Consider the following 18080-nt stretch of genomic DNA (forward strand, 5'->3'; position numbering starts at 1 on the left):
CTAGTATGTTGCTGTGTTGTAGATCTGTGGCTAAAACAGTGCTGATAACATCCCCGTGTTTCAGCTGTTGCTGTGCAGTGCTTGCACAGCATCAAGGCCTTCTCTTTCTCTCACTGCCCCCACAGTGAGGAGGCTGGGGGTGGGCAAGAGGCTGGGCTGGGACAGCTGACCCCAACTGACCAAGGGGTTTTTCTATACTGAATTAGGTCAGGCTCAGCAATTAAAACTGGGGGGTAGTCTCACCAAAGTAGCCTTTGCCTGGAAACTGGCCGGGTGTCGGTCTGCTTGTCAGAGATGGTGTCTTTACATCACTTATTTTCCCTTTTTCGTCCTTCACTTATTGCGCTATCTTTATCTTGACCCACATTTTGTTTTCTCGCTTTTACTTTTCCAATTCTTTCTCCCATCTCACTGGGTGTGAATAGTGAGCAAGTAGCTGGTGGATGCATAGTTGCTGGCTGGGATAAACTGACCAGAAACTCAATGGTCTCCATGACAACAGCTTTTCTTTTACATATCTTCAGCGGTGATTGTTCTTATGGCTATTTCAAACATAATTCTAGCCAATCTCCACTTAGTTACATCTTTTCTTTATTTCCGTATGAACTGTCCCATAAACTTTTGACGATGCAGAATCCAGGTGAAAGAGGGATGTGGTAATCAGGTGCACGATCACAGTGTGTTTCAAGACAGTCCTGGAACGAAGGGTTTAGTTACCTGAAGATTAAAGTGCTTCATGCAGATCGGAAACAGTCAGCACGGTCTCACAAACTCTATGAAGAGCATGCATCATTATTGTGAAGTAGAAAGGCGTACAGACAACAGCAAGAACAACAACAGATGACCTGGAGAAAGACGAGCATGCTTTTTTTCTCCTCAGCTCTGTTATTCATGCCATGTTTATGGGTCTAACCTCCAGGACCCTGAAGCACCTCCAGGTGTGTGATCTTGTGGCATTTTGACTCCACGCCAGGTAAGATTTGAGCATATCCCTTCTGTGTTCCTTAGTCCAGTGTTGATTTCTATTCAGTTGTGTGACTGGAAGTTAAAGACTATGAACACATTGCGGGCACTTTACCTACTCCACAGTCTAAATAAATGTGGTATTGTCGTGCCATGGAAATGAATTTTGCAGAGGTTATCTTTTCTGTCTTTATTTCTATCTGTGTTTACCATGGGTAGAGGCAATCAAGCACTGCGTGACAGCCATATAATTGCAGTATTTTTATTATGTTTTGTCACAATTCTGCAAATATATCAAGGAAAACATTTTTTAATTTAATGTTGTGAAAATATTCCGACAGTGTCATTTAGTAACAACATACTAATAAGGAAGCAAAGGAAGACAACTAATGAGAACTGTTACAAAATGTCATGAGAATTCACAACTTTGACCAATATTCACAAATGACAGAAATGTTTTATTGAAATATAATTTGTTCTAGCACTAAAAAATATACACAAAAGAGGATAATACAAATTGCATTTGATAGGAGATTATGAAATTAAAGAGTTTTCTAGAAACTAAATACCTATTAGAGTGAATAAGGACTTTATTAACTACACATTTGAATGAAATTTCTTCTGATGATTTAGCTTATGACAAAACCACTATAGAGTTTGTCTGCTTTCCTATGAAGGAACAGCGCCAAATGTCCTATCAATTTGATTAAATTAAGGCTTCTGCAAAAATAAATCAAGTGTGGATTAAAAACATATTTGAAAGAATATTATGGAACAACATTTTTAATATTTAATTTCATAAGGGCTTTAAGCACATAAGCTACTGCTAAATCAAAGTATTTTTTGAATTTAAGTGTTGGAAATTTGCATGTTGAGGTGTTTCAAATTATCTTTCTAGTGTTACTGAAAGCACCACTGGGGGAGTTGTTTCTCATTTCCTGAAACATCAGAAGTGGAATTATTATTTGCTGGATTGCTTGTCTGAAATAATTCTTTTTTCCATTTAAAACAAAAAAAAAATCACTCATATTTTATGCTTTGAGAAATGCATGATGACATACAGTACATACAGTCTTGTCATATAGCTTGCTTTATATCAGTCTCAGAAGACACTTAAAAGGAGCTTTCCTTCTCTGACAAGAAGCAGCTGGCTTTGGGAATAATGAATTTACAACATATCATCTTCTCATTTCAGTTTGGTATATTACTTCTCACATTAAAATACCCAATATCAATGTAAATTGACCTCTTTCTCTAGGAAAAAAAAAAAAAGGAAATCAAAAAAATGAACAAGCCTTTCATTCTTTTGGCTTGCAAGTGAGATTTGTAAGTCTTCATTTTCTGCAGGCACCCTGCCTTCACCAAGTGTATGGATTGGGACTACTGAAAAATGCCCTCCCACTGCAGTAGTATTTTCTGGTAGGTTTTCCTTCGATACGACATTCCAGGTGGTTCAGCAGTGAAACTTTTCATCTTGGAGCTGAGACCTCAGCTCTGCCATAGACTTCCTGTATGACCCTGAATAAGCTCATAAAGTGAAACCAATTTGCTTGTTTAACTGAAATTACTAAATACATTTGAAAATACCTTAGCATTTCTATAGTTGAAATTCTGGCTATGAAACAGGACAAGTGTCCTGAGTGACAGGACACTATCATACAGAGTGTTTTGAGCTGAAGTTCATTAATGTCCTCAAATACAGTTGCTGCAGCACAGAAGCAATACAAAATTAGGAAGGGTATGCCTCAGTGATATCTGGTGAATCAGTAGGTGGCACACTTGTTTCTTAGGGCATATGTATCTTGAGAAAATGAGACTGTGTTTTAAGTCACCTTGCCGATCATATTTTTTTGTTTATAAAACCCAATAGGTTAGCTGACATAAATGGACATGTAGAAGTCTGCTATGTAAGGTGGTGTTTGAAAACTGTGTATGTTGTCGGAGATGTTAAGTGATGACTGTAAGGAATGATTGAAGGAAGGGATGACAGAAGGAATCACCTTTTTGACCATACGTCTAAAACATCAGATAATTCTGCCTAAATGTTTTCACAGCATGTTAGCAAAGGTATTTTAAAGCGTCACTTGTTTTCAAATACATAGATCCTTTTTAAGGCTAAACTGAATCAATTCTCCGGCATACTGCTAAGTGTCATCCTGGACATCCTAGGATTGACATCAGGTGTTCTCAGAGGCCTTTATCTCTTGTCCTGATGAAGGAACACAGAGACTATGTTTTACTAAAGAGTTGTTTTTTTTTGCCCAAATTTCAGTTTACAACTTGAGCCTTCAGAAGTAAAGCACTCTAGTATCCTCAGGACAAATTATGCCGTATCATTTCCATTCTTATAACAGCACTGTTCCCGGTAAGCCTTGCCAAAGGCTGTGTTTCGACAAGGAATGACAACTCTGTTCTTATCTTGGCTTTGAAGGCTAGACTTGCAAAATATAGAAGATAGTTTAATGAATATTTTTAACTTGTTTCACTACTGTAGTATTCAAAACAGAAAATTTTCTTGGTCAAAGTCTGCTCTTTTAATTATAGATTTAGAATTCTCATTTCTCATTCATCATTTTGATGTTTTGCTTCTTTTGTGTTCCTCCCTTTGTTTCTTGTTTGGAGGGGAAATTGAGCAATTTTTATTTTATTTTTTTTGCTTTTCTTTAGTTCCTCTTCATTAATCTACTCTGTAATTTACATAACTTTCTCAACTCCGAAAACAGTCTAGAGTACAGAATGCCATTTTAATTTTCCTTTTGCTTACTATGTAACTTTTATAAAGTTGAGGCAAAATAGGTCTGCAGCTGAGGGAGGGACAACAAGTCTTTCATGTGGGGATTTTTCTTCTGAGTTTGGAAATCCAAAAAGAATCAAACATTTCTAAGTTTGAAGTTATGCAAAGAAAAGTTATACAAATAATGTTTGCTGAAAAAGGTTGTAGTTTCAATGAAAGCTGTGGTTTTATTCACTGTAAATGCTCTTTAGGTTTAGAAAATTAGTTCAGAGATTAAAAAATCTCTGGTTATTGAGATTATTACTTCATATATAAATTATGTTAAATATTATTTATCACATTCCTTAATTTTAGCTGGGATACCTCTATCTCTTGTGCTATCTGATGTTTAGCTGTAAGAGTGTGTAAACCTCATGTTATTTCTGAAATATTTTTAAGTCAGATACACATATTTAGAGATATCAAAGTATCTTCAAACTGTTTTCCTCTCTTTCCCCTTCATAGTCAGGAATTTTTGTAAAAGTCAGAGCATCTGCTTACTCCCACACCCAACTAATCTTTAAGGAAACACTTGTTTTGGAGTGTTTTTGCCAGACTCAGCCTGGAGATGAGAATCCAGCATCTTCCTGGCCAACCACTTAATGAGCCCATGGGTAACTTGAAAGATGCCAGCAGTGCTGTCTCCAAAGCCTGTTTGTGGTGCCAGGTCCTATTGTCAGAATAATGTAATTCACAGCTTGAATATAGATTTAGACTAGCCAAGCTTTTATATTTTTGCTCCTATAAAAGCTAAGCAAAGCGAAAGATGAGGGCATGAAGGGAAACTAGCTGTGCTTTAGGACAGTCACCCCGAAACCGTGTGGCACTGAGGCTCTTGTTTTAACTTTACATTATTTTTAATTTCATCCACATTTCCTAGCTTGATTACTATCCAATTCTTTTTTTTTTTTTTTTTGGCATTGTTTGTATTGAAAACTCTCTTGGCATGTTGTCAGCCTACCAAAATGTTACCTATTTCTGGATATTAAAAATTTGGTCATCAGCCCAGTCATTTGAGGTATTTGGCAGAGTGCATTCAGGAGCATTTGCTAGGGCATCTGCACTGAATGTTACAGAGCTGTGTTTAGTTTAGGATGCTGAACAACTAACATGTTGTGCAACACAGCCCTCCTTTGTCTTCTGCTTTTTCTGTTCCAGTAGAGCTTGTTGGATCTTGCACTCCCTTTGCCTTTAGTGTAAGTACACATTCTGTACTTGCCCAGTCCTGATTTCTGAGTCGATACATACTCAGAAACCATAGCTTAGCATTTTTCACTAAGCTTAAATCAGAATGAGACTACATGTTGTGTGGTTTTGCAAAATCATTGATGTCCAGAGTAGTAAAAATTTGTGTTCTGTTGCCTTATATTGACAGATAATATGAACACAGAAAAAACTTTCCAGACATGGACAGACCCCTGGACAGCAACATCAAGGCATGGTTTCTAATGCAGAGGGTATTGAAACAGGCTTTTAGAGTATATAATGGTGTTTTGGTTCCCTTCCTTATAATTAGGTAAACACACGAATGACTGTACTCAGACTGAATGAGAGCTGCTTTTGTGTACCCTGGGATCTTGTTTTCTTCACTGTCCAGATTCAGGGACCTTCTTGCAGAAACCAAAGCGGGGGATGAAAAGAGGAAAGATGCAAACTGGAGAGCTCATAGGTTTTGGTCTCTGATACAGGATGCGTGCAGCTGAGCACACGAAAACCAGCAGCCCTGGACCCACAGTTTACAGCTAGTGCAGGTTTGCTTCTTGTCGGATTCCCAAGACTTTTGTTCTGGAGAGTTTGGTGTCGGGCAGCTTTCTTTTACAGTAATACACATCAGGATCTGAAAAGTTACCTCCTAACTTCATGTCTCTGTGTTTTGGTGATCATTTAAAACAATTTCTTTTACATGACATTTACATTACATCTCTTAATAGATTGGCCTTTACAGGTAATGCATTGCAGTACACAACACGATGTCATGGCATTGCATCTCAGCCTGTAAGCTTTTGCAAGTTATCTGAGATAAATAAAAAAGATAATTGTGGTAACTGTATATATTTCCATAATATATGGAACCTCATGTCTTCACTAACCAATCTAGGAAGCCACCAGCAAGTGGTGCATCTAAAAGCTTTTTTTTTAGGCCAGATGGTACTGTCTCCTTTTTCATTGTGGTTACCCTGAAGTCAGAGACACTATCACAGACAATGTAGAATTGCTAAGCAGTGTTTAAATACCTGTTTTGTATATTGTTTGTATACTTTCTGTATGTTCTTCCCTTGTAACATGCGCAATTAGCTAATTGTGAGGCTCTGTAGTCTGGAATTAAGCTAGAGACACACCATTAAAATACAATCGTGTTTATTTAGAGATAATTTAAGTAATGTCCTCTTTGCACATCCACAGACGTTTGCTCATAGTTCCAAGCCTCTTTCCAGACAGCCCTCTCCCGAAAACTGTTGATGCCAAGCCTACATTACTACTTGCTGCGTGTTGCATATCCCCTGGGGTTGGCACCGACTTCCAGGTCCCAGTGCCAGGTTCTCACCTAGCTCAGTCACGGGTAGGATCTAACTGCACCCTGAATTTTGGGGAGCGGCTCTTACTGTTTCTTGGTTTTTGAAAGCCACTTAGACCAAAAAAAGGGGGACTTCTTACACGCATGCTGAAAAGATCACCGCTGTCATGCCCGTGTGCTTACATGAATGAGTTTTAGCAAGCTCTCTTCACAATGTTTTAGTTTCTTCAGTGATTTATTCGTTTATTAATGGTGTAAGTGCAATGTAACAAGAGCAAAAGGTAATGGTAAAGGTAAAAAGTGAAAGGATAGAATATAAGAGAGAAGCAAACCAATAATAGTAGTAAAAGAGCGCTGTGAGTAAATAGCATTGGGGTCAGCACTGGGGCTCAGAGGAATTCAGCCTGCTGCTGAGCACCACAAGATGCAGCATGCATCTGTTTGAGTTTATCCATGTAGCTGCACCCATCTACCTCTCTGCAGACTGCGCCAGCAACAGCCTCGATAATGCGGAGTCTTTTCGACTCTGGGATTTACTTGGCTGTTGGCACAGCAGCTCAGCACTGCATGGGCAATCCAGGCAGGCTCTAATAAAACAGGAGCACATGAGTGCCGGGTAGAAAGGTAGGATAAGCTGAGCTTTTACTGGAGGTATTTGTAGGCTCTCTTCACTTAGCTGAGTGGAGGAGCCAGCTCTGATTCTGAAATAAATACTCTTTATGTTTACAATCACAATTGTTTTTTAATATCTCCCTAAATTACATTCTGTCAATTCTAATGTGCGCTGCTACCTCAGAAAATGTTGCTTGTATATAATTTTGCTGTTGATGATCAGGGCGGTGTGATGTGTTTAACAGACCTATATCTTAAACCTCTATCTCATTTGATATTACAGGAAGTCATTGTGATGATTGCTTGGTTTTGTTGGGTTGTTGTTTGTTTTTTTTTTTCCATTCACTGTGCCAGGATTTAACATGAGACTGATAGAACCAAATTTTATTTCAAGTTCTTTTTATAAGATGCCTGATTTGAAGATATGCTGGATTTGTGACTGTTTACTTTCTAAACATTTAAATCTATATGCTAAAACTGTGTTTTTCGCTGCTTGCTGGTTGATTGTAGTTACGTGTTAAATTTGGTTACAGAGGAGAGGAGCTTGCTTCCTTGCAGAGGAAAACCAGTTTTTAAAGCTGGCTAGTTTCTTCTTGCAGTCCTTCCAAAGTGTTAATTTTTACCTTCATCAAGTCCTGTTGGACATCTTCTAGACTCCTTATATGAAAGCATGCACTTAATAGCTTCTCAGATAAAAGTAGCCAAGAAAACTTTTTTTTCTTTTTTTTTTCTTTATTAGACCAAGCTTTAAGACACGTATTTCAGTTGCAAGAGCTGGTCGTGCAGCCCATGGATCTAAGCAAAGGGTTAACTGTTTCTCTCCTTGTGTCAGTTCCTCAGTTGGTATGGATTAGCATAGCTGACTTCAGCAGAACCAGCTCTATTTTCAGCAGCTCAGAATATTGTCTCTTGGGCTGTTTTAGTATTAAACAAACTTGTTCAATTAGCAACAATTACTTTTGACAGTGAAAGGATAACAGAGGATTCTGCTCGCAGGTGTCCGTCTTTGATCTTAGCCCATTGAAGCATTTAATGGTTTTGTTTGGCTTGGTGCTGCAAGCTATCAACTAGACAAAACAATTTTTTAAAAATTAGTTCTCTAATTTCCAAAGGCCTTCGTCATTAAATGTTCGTGCCAAGATCTCCGTGTGCATGACTGGGGAGGCGGCAGAAGCAAGAAGAACTGCAATGAGAAAGAGCAGAAATAAAAAGGATGCGGGGTGCACAGATGAGGCTGAAATGGATCACTTGATGACAAAGCTGAAGCATAAGCAGTCAGAGAAACAAATCAAAGGACAGTATTGCTTATTCTGTTGGATTTCCCTGTATTCATGAAGGAGGCAGGGACATATGCTTAGGATTAAAGCTAATGTGCCTTTCAGACAAAAAAATCATTCTCTGGGGCTTATGCTTTCTGTTCTCAGACCTCTTGAAGTTAACATTGAAGTCATTAGCAATTATACAGGAGAAGATTCAGCTAAATATCCCTTCAGGTCTCCCTGGCTGGACCTAATGAATCTGGATGCAGCATTTCCCCAGCTGACAGTTTGATAACACTTCGTATCTCTAGCTAGCTCAGCTCTGCTGCACAGTGTTACAGCAGAGTTCCTTCTCTTTTGTAAAGTGTTTGTGAATTTATACACGAAAAAGGGCTCAGAGTAACATCGGTACTGCAGACCAACACAGAAATACTGATGTGCTTTAGAACAAATATTACTTCATACTTGGCAGGCCTATAGATAACCAAAACTTTTTTTTTTCCATTTTCAGGAGTGCTCCATGCCAGTTTCTGTTTGCTTACTTCACTACTGAGAGCAGTAAATCAGTGCAAGTAAGTCGTAGTGAATCATGCTTATTAGCAATTAATACCTGATAAGATTTCAAGAGTGTTAGTAAACTGAAATGACTGGCAAGGATTTATACATTTTTATAAATTACATTTAGAGTGTTATTCACAATATTCACTTCTATTGATCTCAGAATAATGTGGAAACCCTATCACAATTATTAACTATACATATTTCTCTTATTATTCTGACAGGTTTATCAGAACAGCATATTTCAGATTTCTGTAAGCTATAACAAGATATGACAGGCAGGCTAGATAAGAAAGGGTACATATCTTCATGAGTAAAACCTGGAATAATTATATACTGTACTTGGTAAGACAGGAATCTTGTTGGAACGAAAGATGAAGAAAGAAATTATAACAATTTCAAAGCTGTAGTCAATTTTAACTGAAGATTCTACTTATTTTTCCACTTGGCAACTATTATATTAGCTATAGCGTAGGGAGATCAAATAGAAATAGAAAACAGGAGGCTTTTTCACACTGCAGGCAACTGTAATGGGTTCTACCAATTTTTATTTGTCCCTTTCATTGTGGTAATGAGACTCTCTCAGTTATAAAGGGTTTCACTTGGCTATTGAACTTTCTGCCAGTCTAGGAATTGGCTAGTGCTATATAGCTGTATTGTATGCTTTAGCACCTGTTGTTATGGTCATTACTCAGGGATAGTGACAATTGCCCTTTGGTCTTTCGTACATGCTGTTCTTTCCAGCTTCTCTATGGCTTATTGTTTCTCGTGCTCTGAACCTGTCATCTTCCCAGCCTGAATAATTTTCTCACTATAGGACAGTTAGTGTCTCATCAGTCAAATACTTCACTGTGGAAGTGATTTATTCAGAGCTGTGGGGTTTTACAAATCAAGATCACTTTCCCGAATGACACAAATGATACCATTACTAAATATAATACTGGGGATTTATTGCACGGTCTGCTTTATTCTAAACTCCAAGTTCTGTGCATTGTATGGCATCAGGTATCAGTGCTCTCAGGTCCTGTTTATTTTGGTACCTGTGAGAATGCTGTGCTAGGTCAGGGGACAGAGGGAGCACTGAGTGGTGGACTAACACGGAGCAGGGCTGCATCCAGAGAGTGCACCCCTCAGCAAGACCTCTGCGAGCAGAAGGCTCTTTTAGGACACCATGGGCATGCAACAGCTTCATTCCTGCTCCGTGATTTCATGCACCAAAGCAAAAGATCTGTGTAAATACTGAATAAATGTGTGTGTTGGATCCCCAGCTGCAAGAAAATGCCAGGCGGGAGCTAACTGCGTGAGCCCTGCAAGCAGTGTGAAATACTTGGCAGGTCTGAAGTCTAAATTCAGTGATGCTGCAAACCCGATTGCCACAGTCACATCCTGCACAATCACTCAGATCTCTCAGATGGAAAAGATAGAAGGCTATACCCACACTGTGCTTCCCGGAGCAACAGATAGCAAGAAAACAAGTCAGATATTTTCAAATTCTCTACTGAAGAAGGACAGAATATTGTAATAACATTAAAGCAAAAATACCGACTGTTATAACAAATGATCTAAAAACAGAAAAGAAGCCTTTATTATAAGTACGGTCATGGGTTGAACTTTATTTTGGAGTGCTTTTATAAGCTGGTCATGGCTGTCAAGTTCAAACTGTAATTAATATGTTGTGCTAAATAATGATGATGTGGATGCATTGGCGGTATTCTGGTGAGTTCAGTACACGAATGTTTGGACTGATATAGGCAGTATTATTTAAGATTTTGCCAGTGGTTATATTCACAGTTTTTTATAATTTAATGCAGTTATTTATAATCTAGCACCTTGTAATCTTCCAGAAGGCAAAGTTTTCTATAACTTTGATGTACACTGATTGCATTTTTTTCAAACACATTCCACAGAAATTTTAGCACCAAGTTAACATTCATATCCTTCCTCCTATATCTTTTTCTGAATTTTCCACTAAAGATTTTCAAGCCCAAAATGAACTAAGATATAGGAAGTGACCAGTGCTTACTTCTTTAGAAATTAGAACCAAATCCTCTTCTCAGTTCTAGTCAGTGAGTTTAATATCTGTTGACTGTGTAGCCTGGAGTCCAGCCACAGACATTTCTGATGTCCCATTACACAGACAATCCAGTACAAAGCTAATTTACTGGTTATGTAACTAATCTTTCCTTACTGTATCTTTATTTGTCAGACCACTTTGAAAAAGAGTAATTTTCTGTGTTGATATATCAGTAGGGAATTTATTTCTTCCCTTTTCGGTTTGGCATAAGATAGACCAAAACATCAGGTTTTATACAGATGATTGTTAGTCCAAAATGGACAGAGGTAGTGAAAGGATGATATCATTATTTGCAGTTTTTATTCTGAAGACATGAAAAATGCAGAGTTTTTGTCTAGTAAGTGCTTCTGCTTTCTCTAACAAAGTTGTGGACAGATAGTTGAAAACAGATACCCTGTAACTTGCAGCTTGATATCCAGCTTGAGTGATATCATGGTCTAAACATGTTCCAAAATAATGGAAAGAGCACGAGAAACAATCAAAGTGTGGGTCTTTCCAGTGAAATGCACCGCATATGTCTGACTATCACATATTTCTGGGAGCTATAACTGATTAACACATTTGGTTGTTACTTGGAAGAGCAGTAGGTGATATCTGCTCAAGGACAGAACTTGTGTTTTTGGAGAGTATCACGGGATGTTGTGCCAAAGGTGGCAGGAACTGGACTCACTAATCCTGGAAGCCCTTTCCGCTCCCATGTGCCAAGTACTGATTCACCTAATGTATGAAATTGAATTCCTGGTGACAATTTCTTTTTCATTCCTCTGGATTTCTTACAATTTTCTTTTAATCATTTCAGTGTATTTTATATATTGGTTAATTTTTTTATTGTTAACATATTAATTTAAAAGATATGTATAAGCCAGGGACTTAGTTGCCTGCACAGAAAGGTACCACATGTCTTTTCAGACATCATAGGCCTCTCCCAACACAGCCGCCTTTGGCCACGCGTGGGCCACTCCATCACAGAGGCTTGCTGAGGTCACAGTGGCCACCACTGCCCCGCCTTTGCCCCGGGCCCTATAAAAGAGGACCCCTGCAGCTGGCCCACCACTTGCTCAGCTACTCGGTCCTCTGAGAGCCAGTTTGTATGGCAGGAAGAAGGCCAGAAAGAGCAAGGCGAGTGGCAGCCCTTCTCGGTGTGAGGACAGCGATGAGGTCCGAGGAAGCACCGAGAAGGATGGCAGCTAATGAGAAGAAGATGTGTCATGGGCAGAGGGACAGCGCCTGCGGCACAAAAGACACCAGTGCCCGGGGGACGTCTGGTGCCCAGCCCAGAGACACGTATCAGCGGTGTCATTGGCACCGCAGCGATGCGGGGAACAGGCCGGCCCCTCAAACATACAGCTACAGGGGGCCTGGGCCTAACCGGTGGTGCAGTGGTGGCGTGGAGCGAAGGCGGGAGCATGAGGCAGACAGCCGTGGGGAGCAGAGGCGTGCCTATAGGCCAGAACGCAGCGTGGGACCCAGCCATGGCCATAAAACAGACGGCAGCGTCAAACCCATGCATAAAAATCAAGCGGAGAGTGGCATGGGACCAAGGCATGGAACTGGACGACCCCCTGGTTCAGCACCCTGGCCTGAAAATATTCCTGATGGAAGGCATCCTGTGTGGGCAGTCCCGGGCAAGGACTGGCTTGTCCTCCTGCCTAACACCGTGGAGCCCATGGAGCTGGGTCCACAAGAAGAGGCGGAAGAGCCAATGGAAGTGGATCCACCTTGGCCACATCAGACCTGGGACTACCCCGGCATGTCTTTGCTCTGTGCCATCACAGAACACCAACAGCTTCGCAGCAGGGCCTGGAGAGCTCCCTACTCGTTGTCGCTCAGGGTCCATCCCAAGCATTAGCTTGGAGCCACCAAACACCACGGACACACTGCAGGCTCACCTGCAGGATGTCCCAGCAATAAAGAACTCTTGCTGATTCTCAGGGGTTGCGAGAATGCTTCTTTCCCATCCGCCAGCCCTTGTGTGGGAGGTGGCATCCCTTCTGCACAGAGCCTCGAGGATGAGCACAAGAGAGGACCCAGCTCCCTTCGGGCTGCTGCATTGGGGTGACAGGAGGAGTCCCCGAGGGCCACCATGCGCCTTTAACATTTGTTAAAATAGACTGAGGGGTGAAAATACTAACGTGTGAGTGATTATAGGTGGCTGATTTCTTAGAGTAAGTTTCTATAGCTGAGTAATTGGTAACGACAGACGTGGAGAAGGCTGAGGTACTCAGCAACTTCTTTGCCTCCATCTGCACTGGTAGACGGGCTTCTCAAGTCTTTCATTTCCCTGAACCCATGGATGGAGGCTGGGGGAGCAAAGTCCTACTCACTGTAAGTGAAGAGCAGGTTTGAGACCACATGGTGAATGTAAACAGATACAGGTCTATGGGACCTGATGACATGAATCCCAGGGTCCTGAGGGAACTGGCTGATGGAGTTGCCAAGCCTCTCTCCATCATAGCTGAAAAGTCCTGGCAGTCAGGTGATGTCCCTGGTGAGTGGAAAAATTGAAACGTCATGCCCCTACTCTTCAACAATTAAAACAAAGAATTGAACAAAGAGTGCTACTCTTCAACAATTAAAACAATTAGGAGACATTTCTTCTCAGAAAGAGCTGTCAGGCATTGGGACAGGTTGCCCAGGGAGGTGTGGAGTCACCGTCCCTGGGGGTGTTCAAGGAAAGGTTGGACATGGTGCTGAGGGACATGGTTTAGTGGGTGACTGGTGGTAGGGGGATGGTTGGACCAGATGATCATGAAGGTCTTTTCCAACCTTAATGTTTCTATGATTCTATGATTGAGAACCTGAGACACCGTCAGGTAGCTGCCAAATGTGTCTTAAGACCAGTTCTCTTTTTGTAGTGACCTGCTGGAGACCATGGGAGGTACACAGGACGCTAGGGCATCTCAGATGCAACCACAGGTACCTGTGTATGCGAATCAGACCTTTGGGAATGACTTGTGTTAGCAGATTTATGTGTCTACATAGAGCAATCTGCACGTGTTACTGTACTTAGTGGAGTTATACTCAGTGGCAATCTAGCCTGTACACCGAGTGGAAGCTAGAACAAAACTGAGCTCATGCCAGCACAAACACCTAGAGCCAATTCACGTCCCCTGACAGAGGTATCTAGCATCATCTGAGACGCCCTGCAGTATTCACCTACGGCTGGCAGATCTGAAGCCAGATTTGTGGGAGACCAGTGTTTTTCTGGAACGGCAGCAGGAGGCCAGAACAACACCCTGTGTCATCCGTCATGCTGCCAGGTGAATCCGTCCAGCAGCACGATGAAGGTATAAACAATCGTACATGCCTGTTTACTCAGTTGGCACAGTTTTACAGACTCCATGGCTGGAGTGACTGTAATACCATGACAAAATGGGAGCTTAGGCACCTGAATAACATGTGGATATTTACATGCATATACTCAAATTTATGTGTATTGATATGCAGGCTGAGTTTCACCCTTGTGTTCATGGTCTATTTCTAGTCCTTTCAGTACTTATAGGGGAGCTTATAAAAAAGATGGAAAGAGACTTTACGAGGACCTGTAGTGACAGGACAAGGAGAAACAGTTTTAAACTAGGAGAGGGTATATTTAGATTGAATATAAGGAATAAATTCTTCAGTTAGAGCCTGATGAGGCACCGGCACAGGCTACCCAGAGAAGCTGTGGATGCCCCATCCCTGGAGATGTGCAAGACCAGGCTGGATGGGGCTTTGGGCAACCTGCCATGGCAGGGGGGTTGGAACTGGATGGTCTTTGGTGTCCCTGCCCATGGCAGGGGGGTTGGAACTGGGTGGTCTTGAAGGTCCCTTCCAACCCAAACCATTCTGTGGTTCTGTGACATCAGGGGACACTGCAAAGATCTACAGTTTGGCTCCTGCTCTGAAATGCCCAGTGGAGGAACCTGTCTCTGTCACTGTCCCTAGCTGGGGCTTGGGAAGCTGTGTGATACAAATTATTTTTTAAGTCTGTCCCTGAAATGCAGCTTCTTACAGTGATAAGGGATTCCCATACTCACTAAACCTTAGGGGGCCTAATGGATTTAACCTCCATCCCACTCGAGACAAGACAGCTACACAACGGCTCCATTTCTAATATCAAAGCCATGGCAGGGCAGTCTGGTGAAAATAAGCATACAGTCCTGTGATGATTACACCTGCTTGGCTATGTTTGTATATGTTGTATACATGCAATTTACTTGTATTTTCAAGGTGTAGTTTGTTGTTTGTTTCAAGGCTTGTTTTGTTAGGAATTAATTCACCCCCACTACTCACAACTGCTCCTGGTTACTTCCCAGTTTACTGCTGCCCTTCTGCAGTGTGTTCTCTTCCACTTCAACTACAGATTTCCACTGCAGTTGAACATACATCAAAGAAACAGTCAGGAGCATAAAAACAGCCTGTATAAATTTCAGAAGTTTCTTTTCTGTTTTCACTTTAATTTTCATATTCAGAGGAAACCCTAAGGAATACTGGACTGTAAAACAGCTTGGAGATCAATCACGATCCTTTGCAGTATTTTTATTGTTGCTATTGTTCTTGTGTCATGTTGTGAACCAAATTTTCAAGACTTGCATAGCTAAATCTGCAGTCTTCTGCCTGGTGGGACTTTGAAAAATACCTAGGCAGGATAAATATGCTGAAAAAGGGCACACCTGCCTCTCTCTGGTATTTCTGGAAATGAGGCATTTACCCTGATTAGGCATTTATTAAAAAAACATGTCCCTTAGAGTCTTTGGGAATCTATGTACTCTGGAAAACTGCTCTAATTATTTAACAGGAGGTGAATAATTTCTGGGGTTTGCTAAGAAATTGAAGACATACCACACTGAAAGTATTGAGGAACACGTAGAATATGCAATCATTTTAAAGAAAGAGATTGACAGACACCGTGACCCTTCTCGGTAGACATCATCTGACAGCTTCTTGGGAAAAAATCGCAGTAAATGAACTCTGTGTGGGAGAAGGGGAAGGCTGGAAGGTGTTTATGCACCAGCTCAGAAGCAGTAGTCACGGTGTGTGATTTGCCGTGCGGATCTGCCAACACAGGCAGATCCCGGTGGCAGAATCTGACAAATTGGCAAACAAATCCACCGCGCTGTGGGGGGAGATAAGCGGTGGTGTGATGAGACACAAAAAGGCAGTAACATCAAAATTGTGGTCAGGGAATATCATAGCCACTGTATTTTGTATATACTCGGTTGAGGGGGGGATATGCATAACAGATGGCCTGAAAACAGCAGTTTTGAATTAATCAGGATGCAAGATTATGAGGATACAGATGACAGATTTAGTGTATTGATGGTGAGAAACTAGATAGGAGAAGTATTACAGTGGAAGGAGTAGCAACCCATGCACATAGGCTTGGAATTTACTTGGAAGGGACTTCTGGAGGTTATCAAATCCATCCCCTTGCTCAAGGCAGGGCAGAGCTTTTAAGTTGCGGTGGGCCTTGTCGACATGAATTCTGAGTGTCTTCAAGGATGGATCCCTATGCCCTTGGGGCAACCTGTTTCTGTGCTTAAACACCTTCAGAGAGGACTTTTTTTTTTCTTTCTTTCTGCGTTCACTCAGAAAGTCCTTTGTTGCAGCCTGACTCTTGCCGGTTTACCCTGTGCAGCTGTGAGGTAAGTCTGGCTTCAGCCTGTCCATAAGCCCTGACCAGGCAGTTCAAAGCAGCAGCTGGCTTCCAACTTAGCCGCCTCTTCTCCAGGCCGACCAGCCCCAGGTACCTCACCTTCTCCGTGTGTGTTAGGTGCTCTGGTCCCTTAGACACCCTGACAGCTGTCTGCCAGACTCGCTCCAGTACGTCCATGTCTTCCTTGTGCTGGGGCTGCCAAAACCGGCCGTGAGCGCCGAAGTGAGGGGAGTAGTCGCTTCTGTCAGCCAGCTGGCTACGCTGCGGCTAGTGCAGCCCAGCGTGCAGCTAATGCTGCTGCTGCTGCGATTTCCAGAGCCAGAGAGTCTGCGGGGAAGTGGTCTTTGTAACTCCAAATTCTAGGAATCATTAAAAAATCCCAAATCCCTCTAGGGCCCTTCTGGGTCTATCATGAAGTCGGATAACTCATTTAAACCGACAACTGTGAGTTCTCCTAGCATGGGCGAGTGGCTGAAATTGTTTGGAGGAACACGCAACTGCAGTGCTCAAGGATAGCATGTGGTTATTCATCAAGATTTTATTTGCTAACAAAAATAATGAATTCACTGAGGACGTTGTGAAATCAGAATGGTGAGAGGAAAGTTATACAACACCAACAAAAACATTGTGCATGAATTTCATATGCAGTGCATAAATAACAAGCTGTATGCATTTTAAATCCAGTTTATCTGAAGTCTAGTATAGGAAAATTAAGTAGATCCATGCACGGCTAGAAGGAAGCAAATACATTCTTTTCATAAAATTCTCCATAAATATAGTTGTGTAACAGAAATTTGTCAGTGAGTATCATGATTGAAGTTTATTCTGTGTAACTTACAGAATATGTGTGTAAAATATGAGTAGCGCAATATAAGTAATGGTGATGATTTTTACAGGATGCAGGCAAGAATCATGTACATTAGGGATGTTTTTTATTTACAGTGTTATCATAGAATCATTGACGGTCTCTTGAAAGATGCTGAGGACCTTCAGTTTCCCATGTAGGACTTTGTCTTTAATTTCAGTATATATTTTAAAGGAGTATGTGAGCTCTTAAGATTCTTACTGTAATAAATGTGCCTTAAGTATTATTCTTTTTCGATACAAAACAGATGGTACAGAACCATGATATATACAGAGAACTTAATCTAAAACAGCCTTGATCTGTATCTGTAGTCCTGCCACAATTTATTTTCTTTTGTAGGTTAATTCTATTGCAGGCTGAAATCGCAAGGCAGAAGTTAGAGATACGTGGAAACCTTCATTTCCACTTTTTAAATTCTGATCAATAACACTTGGTCAAATCTTTCATGTTCCCTTTTCACAAGGACCATGGAGGATATATCTTGGGCTTTGCATTAGATTAATTTTAGGCTCTATCACGATATACTCTTTCGTGTAGTATTTACAATCTGCAACAGCAGAAGTTGCTGTGCAGTTGGCTGCCTACCTTCTGATACCATCTATCAAGTGCACTAATACAAACTCTGCAACTAAATGGCTCTGATATTTTTGGTGATTTTAGTTCTGATTAATGCTAGCATGAAATCAGAATCAGACCCAGCAGAATTATGGTGGATTTGAGTTCACTTATGTATTTATTTATATTTCAGTGAGCCTACTTCTAATGCTAGGTGATATGCAGAGATAAAAAAATATATATATACAAAATTTAATCGGATGTAGAG

The 18080-nt window shown here is 41.1% G+C and overlaps 1 long non-coding RNA gene across 1 annotated transcript; it reads left to right on the forward strand.

Annotated features, from left to right (window-relative positions):
* Window positions 1–145: 145 nt before the first annotated feature.
* On the forward strand, window positions 146–13263 carry LOC308190194. Its single transcript, XR_013946995.1, has 3 exons — window positions 146–973; window positions 8634–8694; window positions 9949–13263. It is a non-coding gene; the product is annotated as an uncharacterized lncRNA (long non-coding RNA).
* Window positions 13264–18080: the final 4817 nt, after the last annotated feature.

The sequence above is a fragment of the Anser brachyrhynchus genome (assembly GCF_964034855.1).
Source record: "Anser brachyrhynchus genome assembly, chromosome: 2".
NCBI classification, from domain to species: Eukaryota; Metazoa; Chordata; class Aves; order Anseriformes; family Anatidae; genus Anser; species Anser brachyrhynchus.